The sequence below is a fragment of the Monopterus albus genome, unplaced genomic scaffold, assembly GCF_001952655.1.
Source record: "Monopterus albus unplaced genomic scaffold, M_albus_1.0 scaffold114.1, whole genome shotgun sequence".
In the NCBI taxonomy this organism is placed as follows: Eukaryota; Metazoa; Chordata; class Actinopteri; order Synbranchiformes; family Synbranchidae; genus Monopterus; species Monopterus albus.
Window position 1 is genome coordinate 1,098,986 of NW_018127994.1, and position 13,468 is coordinate 1,112,453.

A 13,468-nucleotide genomic window follows, 5' to 3' on the forward strand; every position below is an offset into this window, starting at 1 on the left:
GGTTAAGTGGGTAGAGCAGTCATCTCCCAGTCGGAGGCTTGAATGTTGGTGCCTGCAGTCCACATGTCAAAGTGTCCTTGGGCGCACCACTGGATACCTTTGTTAAAAAGAAGTACAGTAGTTTGGAAAACAAATAAACTGGGGAAACTATGGTTAAGTGGGTAGAGCAGTCATCTCCCAGTCGGAGGCTTGAATGTTGGTGCCTGCAGTCCACATGTCAAAGTGTCCTTGGGCGCACCACTGGATACCCAAGTTGCCCCCGATGACAGAGCCATTGGTGTGAGTTGGCACCGCAAATGGCTGCCTCTATTCTGTACTGGAAACAAATTCCTTGTGTGTAACATACTTGGCCAATAAAGGTGATTAAACTGATAGATTTAACAGGTCTTTTTTAGAACAATATACATTATATCTAATAACATTTAATAAATCCTATTACTCCTTTTTAAGGAATGCCCTTTGCATCGGGGGGGATTAGGATAACTCCGAAGAGTACGGTCCATATGGTTAAGGGTAGGGGGTTGTTTAAGTCCCCAGTCCCCGTGGTTTAAAAGGGAATAAGCTAAAAGCAAATAAAAAAACAACTTCTAGGAAAGCAGGTAACCTACTGAAATTCTGATTTTTCTACTACTGAAAAAGTGTACAAACCTTTCACTACAAATTTTATGACTGCACAGTGTTTAGTGTTCAACTTATGAAAGTTACATAAAAATATCTACAGGTTGAGAAGAATGTTTTGATTGCCAGATTGAATTTTTTGCCTCAAGAGGTCTCAGTATACAGTACATGTACATGGTAAAAATAAATATACTGTATACATAGCAGAAGATGTCCAGTATGTACAGTATTCACATATTCACAGCCTACTGACTTTGGCACATCATGTTTTCCAAAAGCTACTTGCCTCAAATACTGAAGGCCCTGATTCAGAATGAAAGACTTTTCTGCTAAGTTCATGATATGAATGCAGTTTTATCTGGGAGTGACTGCTGAAACTGATGTGAGATCAGCTGATGGTGAGAAGACATCTCATGCTCTCAGATGTATAGCTGACAATGATGGCTGTCATTGCCTGCAGGTGACTATCAACAACACCCCTAGGCGCCATCTGTAGGATTCCACATCTTCTTTGAAATGCTGGTCACTTACTCTTGTTGTTTGCTGGGAGCCATCTGATCCACTTTCAAACTATTGTGCTTGGAGTTGGGGTACAGGCACTTGGAGGGACTAAGCCCTGTGGGGTGAGTCCTGGCTGTGCTCCTGCTGCATCTCACCAGGGAGTGATCTTGTATGTTGTGCCCGTAACTCCTTTTCCAGTCCCTTCATTCTGACCTGATGGATTTCAAGGCCATGCAGATTCATGCATTCTTTGCCACATCTTGCATTCACCATTGTCTTTCCATTAGCATGGGTTGAATGTCTTAGATCTGTCCTTTTAGGGATCTCATCTCCTAATATATGCTTTGCCCCATGTGTGACTCTTGTGGTTCAATTGGATGAAACCTCATAAACTGTTATAGTTTTAATGCTTATGTATTCCGTTTATTATTCCTCATACATTTGTCATTTTTATCAAAGCAATTTTTGCATGCAATGTTTGTGATTAGTATTGCTCAAGGACTCACCTGAGTCCTCATGAACCAATATAATTTTCATCTTTATTTCATCTATTATTCCTCATATACTGCTATAAGTTATTTCTCATAAACGTTTTTGGAAATGTTAGTAATCCCACTTCAAACTCTGAGCTTTGTTTGAATCATCCAAGTAGTTTGTATGTTCATTCCGAGCAATGTATCAGTACAGTATATTGACTCTGTGCTGTGTTATAAATGTGAACTCTGGGGTTGCTTTATTTCTCCCAGTCCAATCAAATGAGCATCATCTCTGTCTAGGGATGCTGGCTGAGGCACACAAGTCTCCTTTGTGAGACCAGACAAGTGTCTAACTAAATGATGAATGACCCTATTTCTCCCCACATAATTGGCTTCTTGCTGTTTGGCCTTAGACTGGCTATATGTCTGCTGGGCAGCCACCTCCATCTGTCAGTCACCAACTTGCTGCTGCCTGGCTAGACCTCTGATAGCTATGCTAATGTGCAATCCTTGCACCCCATTGGCTGAACTTGTGCTGGATCAAGGTAATCCATTAAAGCTGTGACAGTAATAATCTCCCCCAAACACAGGGTTCCTAGTGTGCTAAACGTTAGCTGACCGTTCCTGTCACAATGGCCCTGCCAAGTGTACCAGTGAGGTGATGGATGATCCCGGCCCCTGCATGCTCATTCATCATTTGCTGACTTGTGTTTGTGTGGTGTTTCAATAAGTTAAAGGTCTGACTTTTGATTAGCATCAGTGAAAAAAGGTACCCCCACCATATTACTATGAAGTTTTTTTTCTGTGAAAGCCAAATAATTTTGAGAAATTTCACTGGCTCACTGTGATACAAGTAGATGTAATCACCATCAAATGGCCTCACCTGACAAGTGCAAATACACACCCTGTGCACTTGGAAGCAGAGATGGGAAGTAAAGTACAAATGCTTCTTTACTGTACTTAAATAGATTTTTCAGGTATCTGTACTGAGTTTAATTTTCTTACAAATTTTTACTTTTACTCCCTACATTTTAACACATATATCTGTATTTCTACTCCTTATATTTTCATATCAGGGTTGTTACTTTTAGTTTCAATACATTTGGGAGGAATTATCAATTATTTTTATATTGCATTTGTTGCAAAATGTCCACTGGGTGAAGTTTCTTCGTTATAAGCTCTCTGCTTTGCTTACAGTCTGCTAGCTTGTTGCACTTTCACTGAGCCCTTACACATATGCAGTTGATTCTTGCTCCAGATACAGTAAAAAGTTATAGTTATCTGAAGCTTTTGGGACAATATTTTGCAATAATAATAAATAAATTGTATATAGACCATTAATGTAGGAAATAACTGGCCTTATCCTTTAAAACAACAACACGCAACTTGTACATTAAAATAACAGCTTCAAAACTATTGTGATGATAGACTGACCTCTAATAATATGATTGGCATCTCTGATATTGTCACTCCATGCCAGGATCACCTGTTACTGCACTACATAACTTTGGTTCACCGTCCCAGAAACTTCATATAATAGCAGTGTCAATGGCATCAGACCCTTCCACTAGCTCAGTATTCCTATTTTCCTTCACACATGCAGAGACAAATCCCTGGGCCTTTTCTGAGTTATATTTTTTTCCAGGTGAGAAAGTAACCATTTGGATTGTGAATAAGTGGTCAGTCTATCCAAGTAATGCCAGTTTGGAAAGTTACTCTGATGCTTTTAGAGTTGTCAGGACCCGCTAGTGGACCAAGTGAACTCTCCTTAGCAGGCAGCTACAGCTTGTTCAGAGTAGAGCTGTCAGCAGGGAGGCAGATGTTCTAGTTGCACATAAAGAGTACTGTGTCCTCTTGAGTTTGGACTTGCTAACTTAATACAATCACCTAATACAACTGAACAAGCTGAGCAAAGGTACATGGACTAAAGCACACATGTAGTACAATCAGAAGACATCTGTCCCATAAACATACCTTTATGTGGCTATCTGTCCAGCCAAAGCATGTTTAGGAAAAAAAAAATCTCACCCCCAAAACAACAGCATCGTCAGAGCACTGCCACAGCCAGGAAGAAGAGAAAAATAGAGAGCAAGAGACCAGACAAGAGTAAATACCAGACTGGCTTTACCTCATTGGTGAGAGCTGAAAATAACCCCATCAGGTTTATTATCCATTAATGGCCGACGTCAAAACTAAAACTACACATACTCTCAAAGCAACATGTCTACAACCATCTGACTTCCAGGTCAAATTAAACTGTGCTTGCGAACCACACACACAGTCAAAAACACATTATATGCCTGACTCAAACACTAGAGGGATTATTAAAAATATTTCTAACAGAAGGGGTTTTTCCTTTCCTTTCTCTGAAATTTATATTTTAGACCAACTTACATCATTTACATCGTGGCTCTGACTAGAGTTAGGAACATATTACAAACAGTACTATCATATACAGTTGGGTTACAAACTAAAGAAAAGACCTGAATAGTACCCCCAAATTGCTAACACAGGTTTGGCAACAGAACCCATTCTCTCAGAAAAAAACAAACAAACTTGCTAACAATATATATATATATATAAAATTCCCCACTCGCCCCCACTTTAGGCTGTTCTTGTATTTCTTCCTTCAAGCTCAGGTCCTCTACCAGAGGCCTGTTTTGTAATCACATACCCAAACAGGATAACTAAATAGTGCTATACATACAGTATTTACAATGTTACTGATAGCAAAAATAACTGGACGTTTACTTATGTTAGTGCCCGTTGATCTGCCCGTTCTTGTCCTTTGAGAGGTGCACCATGATTAATAATGAAACTCAAACCAGTACATTGACTAGATGTACAGTATAACAGAAGTGCCACTAAATTAATTAAGCATGAGTGAAATAGGATTGCCATAGAGTTTGTTGATGAAGGCTGTGAAGAGTTTTTCTACACAACTGTATTGTAGATGACAGCGTTACGTCAGCTGCTCCAACAGGAGGCAAGAGCAGTAACAAAGGTGGGACTCGAGTGCAAACCCGGGCAATGGTATGAACGTGAGGTTTCTTTAATAACAGCAAGAGTCAAGTCACAACAGCACATACAGCAGAAAAAAACAGCTGGTGGAATCTGGCAAGCTCAGTCTTGGTGATGGGCTAGTGGACTTGTGGCGCAGAGTTCAGGGAGAGCAGGACGGCAGTGAGTTGGTGCCTGATATTAAAAAAACAGGGAGAGGCGGAGTTAAGTCTGGCTGGAGCAGCTGGGTGGAGACAGTCAAAAACAGGAGAAGAGGTAAGGTTACCAGGTAGTTATTTCGTGAACGACAAAATAACAAACAAGAAAGACAAACGGTTGAGAATGTTGATTCTGGGAGCCGAATAGTGTGGAGGAACTGTCTCATCGAACCGGTGTCTATTGATCATTACTCTGGGGTTTAAGAAGGCATGTAGTGATTGCTGAATGGATTCCAGCTACAAGCATAACCCAGGGTGACTGCCCCTGTCAGGAGTGAGAGGGACAAAAGCAGAAAGGGAGAGAGAGAGCACCGAGCAGACCCGACAGACACAACTTGACCTCTAGTGGTAAAAGATAAAAGAGATATTACACCATGGTTAACAAAGGGAACAAAAATACATTGAACAATTTTTAAAGCATAGAACAAAGGAAACAGATAATATATACAAAATTAATTTGGAGTGGTGCTTGCATTCACCTGATATTCTATTAGGATGTGGCAGCTGATTATAGTGCTTTAAGTGAAGTGGGATGTGGTGTCTATGCAAAAACCATGCCAGACAAATATTTAGAGTACTATATACACCTTTGAAGATGGGGTCCTGTTAGGTTATTTCTTAGTTAGATAGATATTCAGAGATTTGTTGTCTAGAAATGTTTAGTGCAGACAGGGTGACTAGCTTAGGCTGTAACTGTTCAGCCTGCAGTGAAGACTGCAGGCACGCCAAGGTTACAGGAAAAGAGCTTTTAGGGTCAACTGTAATGCTAGTCTTAATATTTGTCTTAATGTGTAAGGTTATGTCCAATTGTTTAGATACACACCACGAAAACAACAGTCACGCACCTTGACTTTGCCTCATGTTTTGGCTAAACGACAGAGCAGCTGCAAAGCTTGCTTATCGGGTGGCGTCACGGTTTGACGCCCCTTGTAGTATGGGAATAGCCCAAAATGATTAATCTATAAATATTTACAGTTTTTCTGAATTGCTAAAACATGTTTCCTGAAACCACCACTCATTTTCTCAAAACATTAAACACAAATCCAAATACTCAAACTAAATTCACAAAACCTCTGACTCATCTGACAAAATGAAGCAATTGCTTCAAAACCATTTTACCAGCACTCAAAATAACTGTAATACTGTTTATTTTGTTATATTACACAGCCTTATGATGGTTTACTGTTTATTTGCCCCTTGTATAGGGATATGTACTATACATACACATTGAGAGCCAATGTACCAGAGTCAAATTCCTTGTGTGTCCGACACGCCTGGCCAATAAAGCAGATTTTCACAGTTGCTAAAACAATAAACCCCATTCTGTGAACCAAATTCTCAATAGCTTAAACCAATTTGTCGAATAAATCACTTTTTCTGCAAAACCCTAAACCAGTTTAGGCACTTAGACACTGCAAATCTCGTGCACTCTTTTTGCTAAACTTTAAACAGATTCTCATTCGCTAAAACACAATTCGCACTGTGATGAACTTGTGTTGCAAACCACTAAACAGAGGACAGCAGAACTTAAACACAACTAAAGCACAGTTGTCATCGTTTACACACAATGATTCAAAATTGTTCACACGTTTCTAATTATGTGATGAGAAGGTACAAATCATAAGCCAGTTCAAAGTGCACAGATGGCACGGGTACATCCATCAACTATGGATAACAATATGAGAGGTAGAGGAATATGAGGTGTTGGACAAAAAGGACGAGGAAGAGTAAGACCTTCCACCATACAGCACTTTCCTCAACCCAACAGAAGAGTTTTTCTCTGCATGGCGGTGGAAAGTCTATGACCAAAACCCATATACCAGGGAAAATCTCTTACAGGCAATGGAACTGGCCTGCAGTGACATAGACGTGCAGTCTTGCCCGCAGGAGTGTGTGTGTGTGTGTGTGTGTGGTTGTTTGTCTGCATGCTGGCCCTGCGATGGACCGGTGACCTGTCCAGGGTGTACCCCACCTTTCGCCTGATGCCGGCTGGGATTGGCTCCAGCCCCCCTGCAACCCCGTTCGGGACTAAGCGGTATAGAACATGAGATGCATGCTGTATTTTTATTTATCTGTTATGGGTGGCTGTGGCTCACGAGGTAGGGCAGTCGTCTCCTGACCAGCAAGTTGGTGGTTCGACTCCCGGTCTCCCTGCATGCCTAAGTGTCCCTGAGCAAGATACTGAACCCTGAATTGCTCCTGGTGGCTTGACTAGCGCCGGTGCGTGGCAGCCTGTCATCATCGGTGTGTGAATGGGTGAATGGTGTATGATCTCCTGTAAAGCGCTTTGGCCAGTGCAACACACTGTGAGAAAGCGCTATGTAAAATACAGTCCATTTACCATGAAAAGTTGTAGTAAAAAGTATAATATTTACCCCTAAAATTTAGTGAAGCTAAACAAAATGAAAATACTTAAGTACAGATAACTCAAAACTATGTATATGTAACCGTCGGGTTGGCCACGCCTATACCACCAGGTGAGCAATTTGTCATGTTTATCACAAACAAAAAAAACAAAGGGCAGTTCAAAAGTCTAAATCCAGGCAACTTACTACACAGATTCAGGGCACAGCCAGAGAGAAGTCCACAGGACAGAAAACAGGTCTAGTATCAGAAACAAGATTGTAGGGGCAGCAATAACTTGATAACACTACATGCCACAAATGCCAATCAACCAAATGGAGAAGCAAAACAAGGCAGTATATGTAGGGTGGAGGCAACAGGTGAGTGGAATTTAGCCAGCTGATCCAAATCAGCCACTGAGTGGCAGTAGTGAAGCTGGAGAGAATGAGATGGTGAAAACCCAGATGTTCCTTTCAAATTAAGAACCTCCAACAAGAAGTCAGGAGCATAACATGACAACAATAGCTGATTTTAACAGTGACACAGGATGACACAGATAATTTCAAATAAAGTTTCTTCATGACAGCTCAGCTGAGCTGTCAACTGATAACCACCTGGTGGTGAGTTGCATTCGATGGTGGGGGGAAAAGCTGGACAGACCTGGCAGGCCCAAGCATATAGTGAGGGTCTGCTGGGAACGTCTGGTGGAAGCTCTGGTCAGAGAGGTCTTGAACTCCCATATCCGACAGCTTCAAACAGGTGCCGAGGGAGACTGGGGACATTGAGTCCAAATTGACTATGTTCCTCACCTCTGTTGTCGGCGGCTGCTGGGAGCTGTGGCCGGAAGGTCTTCGGAGCCTATTGCGGTGGAAATCCCTGAACACAGTGGTGGTCACCACAAGTAAGGGATGCCGTCAAGCTGAAGAAGGAGCTTTATCAGGCCAGGTTGGCTCATGGGACTACTGAAGCAGCTGGCAGGTACCGACAGGCCAAGCGGGGAGCAGCCCTGGCAGTCACCATGGCTTCAAAGAGATTCGGCATTCGACTGTGTCCCTTGTGGCATCCTGTGGGACGTACTTCAAGGTTATGGGGTGCGGGGCTCGTTGTTATGGGCTGTCCGTTCCCTGTATGACCAGAGTAGGAGCTTGGTTTGTATTACTGGCAGTAAGTCAGACCTGTTTCCAGTGCATGTTGGACTCCGCCAAGGCTGCCCTTTGTCACCAATTCTGTTCATTATTTTTATGGACAGAATTTCTAGGCGCAGCCAGGGAACAGAGGGTGTTTGTTTTGGTGGCTGCAGAATCTCATCTCTGCTCTTTGCGGATGATGTGGTTCTTTTGGCTTCATCAGTTCAAGACCAACAGCATGCACTGGAGGGGTTTGCAGCCGAGTGTGAAGTGACGGGGATGAGAATTAGCACTTCCAAATTCGAGGCCATGGTTCTCAATTGAAAAAAGGTGAATTGCTCACTTTGGGTTTGGGGTGAGTTGTTCCCTCAAGTGGAGGAGTTTAAGTATCTCCAGGTCTTGTTCACGAGTGAGGGAAAAATGGAGTGGCAGGTTGACAGATGGATCAGTGCGGTGTCCACAGTAATGCGGTCTCTGTACTAGTCCATTTTGGTGAAGAAGGAGCTGAGTCATAAGTCGAAGCTCTCAATTTACCAGTTGATCTATGTTCCTGCCCTCACCTATGGCCATGAACTTTGGATCATGACCAAAAGAAAGAGATTGTGGATACAAGCATTAGAAATGAGTTTCCGCTGGAGAATGGCTGGGCACACCCTTAGGGATAGGGTTCGGAGCTCAGTCACCGGTGCGGAGCTCGGAGTAGAGCTGCTGCTCCTCCACATTGAGCAGAACCAGTTGAGGTGTCTCGGGCACCTGTTTAGGATCCCCCCTGGATGACTCCCTTGGGAGGTATTCCGGGCATGTCCCTCCGGGAGAAGGCCTCAGGGCACACCCAGGCGCCGTTGGCGGAGGAGGTGTGTGGGAGAGGGAAGTCTGGGAGGCTCTGCTCAGGCTACTGCCCCCGCGACCCAGTTTTGGATGAAACGGATGAAGATGGATGGATGGAAGTTTCTTCATTGCACACTTTTTGCTGTTGTTGATCTGTTTCAATTTATTTGTATCCTGGCTCAATGTTTCTCGATTCTGTGTAGGACCAGGATTGAAGACTGTAACTTACATGCAATAAAAATGTGCACACACCAACTACAGAATAGTCACAATAAGAGTATTGTTTATTTTAAAAATGAAATACTTAAAAAGAACTATATATTAGAAACTTAAACATATACACATGCACATTGTGCAACTAGTTTGGAAACAAAACCCAAATGGTTGAAAACTTAACTAACCATCGAAAGGTTGGACAATTCTCTGTGTTAACAGTGGGTGGAAAAATAGTTAGAGGTCAGTGAAAGTAGTAGTACTGTAAAAAATGCTATTAATGAGAGCAGATGTAGTGAACTGGCTAGTACTAACAGGGATATTGCATTATTAATTTACATATTGCATTAGTATCAGGTGAGGACACATATCATGGATTGGAAGAGACAGTTAACACAGATACTGACTGACTTTATATTAGTTAAGGGTGCAGATGTTAGCAAGCCATTATTGAGCTTGTTAGCTCACTGGATAGCTCCTCGTCTCGGCCACAGGCCCCAAAGGACCCGTGTTGTAACATGACATTGTTTTGGATGTTTGCAGCTAGCAAAGGAAGAGACTGTGCTGTGCAGTGCCTGATTGGCAACCTGCCAAACACCAGCTCTGACATAATGATAGGCTTCTCAGATGAGGCTTCTTCCTGCACAGGCTGCAGCCGCTCAGCAGACCACAACAGAAAAATAGCTGGGCTTGGACTTTACCTAGGTTGACTGTTTATGCCTACAGTATGTGCCATGCCCTCCGGAAATGTGGCAAGGAAGAAGTGTAGAAATATTTGGCATTTTAGAGCAGGGCCAATATGCTACACTTCAAGCTAAGTCATGTGCAAGGCTTCCCAGGGTATAACAAGCAGGAGCACTGTGCACGCAACAGGCACGCATCACAATACGATCAAAGTGCCCATTAACTAGCAGTGATGATTGGACCTGGTTTTGCTAGTCAGTGGTGCAGTCACTTTGTGTGCCCTCATAATACCAATGCACCCAAAATTCACCTGGACACACCCCATTTTCATCCAGACACACCTACTGGTTGACAGACCACTGCTTGGTGAAAAGGCAAAGTGATGGACATGAAAATAGTAATTGCTCAAGTAGGACATTAGGAAACACAGATATGCCATGCATTTGTTGCAAGATATGGCCCTTTGTCTTTTTACCATGTTTTCTCCTTTCAGCCACTGTCTATTTCAGAGTTTTGACCTCTGTGTTGTAATGCAAAGATTATTTTCAAAAGAGATGCTAATTGTCACATTACCAGATAATGCCTGTGAGGAGCAGCCTATGATAATAATAATCACCCTTATTTGGCCAAGTATGTTACACACAAGGAATTTGTTTCCTGTACAGAACCGAGGCAGCCATCTACGGTGCCAACTCACACCGATGGCTCTAACCATTGGGGGCAACTTTGGGGTTAGGTGTCTTGCCCAAGGACACTTCAACAATGGACTGCAGGCACCGTGATTCTTTTACAGATTAACTCTCACCCTCTGCAAAGTCAGTTTTCGAAATTCAAGAAGAAGTAACTGTATAAAGCAACATTTTCTGGGTTTTGACTTACTGATTGTGTGATCGTTATTTTGGTCAATTTTCCCTGATTAAAATTAATATTTGCTCAGCAAAAGCCTAAAAACTGCAGAGGATCATTATAGATTGACAATGATAACTGAGCCCGATAGTCTGGTGACTTTAGTTATTAGGCTATTTCTTTTTTCTGGCCTGTGATGCAGATCTAGGCTAGATAAAGAGACCTGAAAATGCTGGGAACAGTTTTTGTTTGATTGTTTTGTGTTTTTTTTCCAGCTATCATTCCTATCACCATCAACTGGCTATGTGCTGGCTACGTGATCTGCTCCCCCAGCTAATGTTGCTTAAACCATTTAAATGGTTAAATATCAGTTGGATAATTAAAGTAAGCCCGCAGGAAAATAACAAAATGCAAACAATCTGATCTTTTGATCAGCTCTTCACATTAAAACAGTTTGCTTGCATCATTGTTTTGTCTTCCTTACTTAAATCTTTATTTTTGTTTTAGTGCAGACTTCATCTCTGCCTATGGTGGTATGGTACACTACTATTTAACAAATGGAAGTCATCTAATTGTGTTCCCTCAGCACGTCCTTTCAATCTCACTTTATCAGAACAGATCAGAAAAAAGATACAATGCAAGGAAAGCAGAAAAAATGTGATTTTTTTTTTTTTTAAAATATTAATTTTGTGATTTTAATTTTTAATACATTGGTGCCCAGTGGTAAAAAGGTGACATTTAGTGATCACAAGTACAAACATGTACAGAAACAGCCAAATAGAATGCACAAATCTAAATAGCACAACAATTAAAACTCTCATCTCCTTGTGTTTAAAATTGTGTCCCACAGAGTTTATTCTTTTGTCCTATAATGGAGTGTGTTTTTCTTTGTACACTTCTGTTTGGAGGAATTGGGTATATACTGTACAGCTAGGGATTTATGGGTAAAACTTTAATTAATTTTTTTTTTTTAAGGTTATCATCCCCATGGGCTGCCATTGTAGAAAAATAAATAAATTATTTAAGAGGAAATGGAGAGATGTGTCAAATTGTTTTTCTTCACTGTGGGGTCCTCGCTCTTCTCATTTTCCATGCAGAGTACAGCTCCCCACTTTGCACAGTCTCTCCTCAGTTTAGAGTCAAAGTCTGTGGGCGGCCTCTTGTGTAGAGATACGGTGGTTCCATGCCAATCCTCTACATGTGTGGGCTCAGGTGAAGTAATGTGGAAGTGATCAGGTGGATGTAGGTCAGGTGGGCATGATGTGGCGGATGCAGCAGCAGTCCCAATACTGAGCTCTACAGCCAGAGATTAAAAGATCCCTGAGTCAAACATGGAGGCCTGGACACACAGAGAGCAGTGGGTTAGGACACACAAGCCCCTGTCGGATTAAAGACTTTCCTCTTCTGTCACCATACACCAAAATGACTACATTCCATTTTCTTGAAAGCTATGTTGACCTTGGGTTTTGTTTGTTTTTGTTTTCATGCAAAACTCCTCTTTTCTTTAATACAGAAATGAGTACAGCAGTATCTACTACAAATATGAGGTAACAAAGAGTGTAACTATTCATCTAACTTGGGTAAATTAATTTTCAGACCTTCATGTCTACAACAAATTCAGAGATAGCAAAGGTCTACAAGTTTTTTTTTTTAAATCTGCCTTTGAATTGAAATATGCTAACCTGGCCTTACATCTGTCTAACAGTTATACTTGGTTTAAACAAAGACAGATTCTTTTTTCTACTTTCATTTGAATTGTTTATTGAGGCCTAAGGTGGTAAAAGTATGCAGTATTAACCTTAAAAAAAAGTTTAAAAGAAAAGTAGATTAAATTTTGTGTAGCAGAAATATTTACTGTTTTTTCAGACCCTGCTTGATGTGCAACCCCGGGATCCCAGCCCCCACTTTGGAAACCACACATATAATGTCTACCTAAAAAGGGAAAAGGTTTCTTCCTGTGAGCCCTTTGTTGCTAAAAAGATAAAGATAAAAAGACGCCAATGATATTTGTCTTTCAGTTTTACCAAAAAAAAAAAAAAAAAAAAAAAACAGCTGACTAGCTTGCAATCACATTGTCCCTCATCCAGTCTTTTTTGGTGAATGGAGTTTGTTCAGTTGTCCACGATACTTTAGTTCAGTTGTCATCAGCTGACTTAAGGTAAGTATGGAATTGAAAGGTGGATCTTGACTAAGTATTATTTTGTTGTTGAGCTGTTGTTTCAAAGACAAATAGGTCAAAGGTGAAGGTAAAAGTGTTTATTTGTCATAAGCACAGTTAGGAAATGTGTTTCCCTGCACAATGAAATTCTTACTTTGCCATCCACATAAATGCCACATAATACAAGTGAAATATAAAGTAGAATATAAGGTAGATGAGCAATAACACAAATCTAAATAGGCAGTAAAATCACAAATCTAAGGCACTTTAAAGCAGCAAGTGAAGGAAGCAAATAAAAATACAACAAGAACATAATATAACGCAGAGAGAATATACGTATGCTATGTGGGAGCTGTGGAGTGCAAATACTCAGCAGTGAATGTGCAATTATACATGTGCAAAATGAGTATGTAAATAGTACAGATGGAATTACATGAGGTAGATCCTGAGTCAGCT

The 13,468-nt window shown here is 41.3% G+C and overlaps 1 protein-coding gene across 3 annotated transcripts in view; it reads right to left on the reverse strand.

Moving 5' to 3' along the window:
• Positions 1-10,734: 10,734 nt before the first annotated feature.
• LOC109966562 (homeobox protein Meis2-like) overlaps positions 10,735-13,468 on the reverse strand; it is a 53,871-nt gene continuing 51,137 nt past the window's right edge. For all 3 annotated transcript variants that reach the window (XM_020611480.1, XM_020611478.1, XM_020611477.1), the window contains one exon: positions 10,735-12,193. The gene's annotated coding sequence lies outside the window, so the exon portion shown is untranslated. The remainder of the gene's footprint in view (positions 12,194-13,468) is intronic.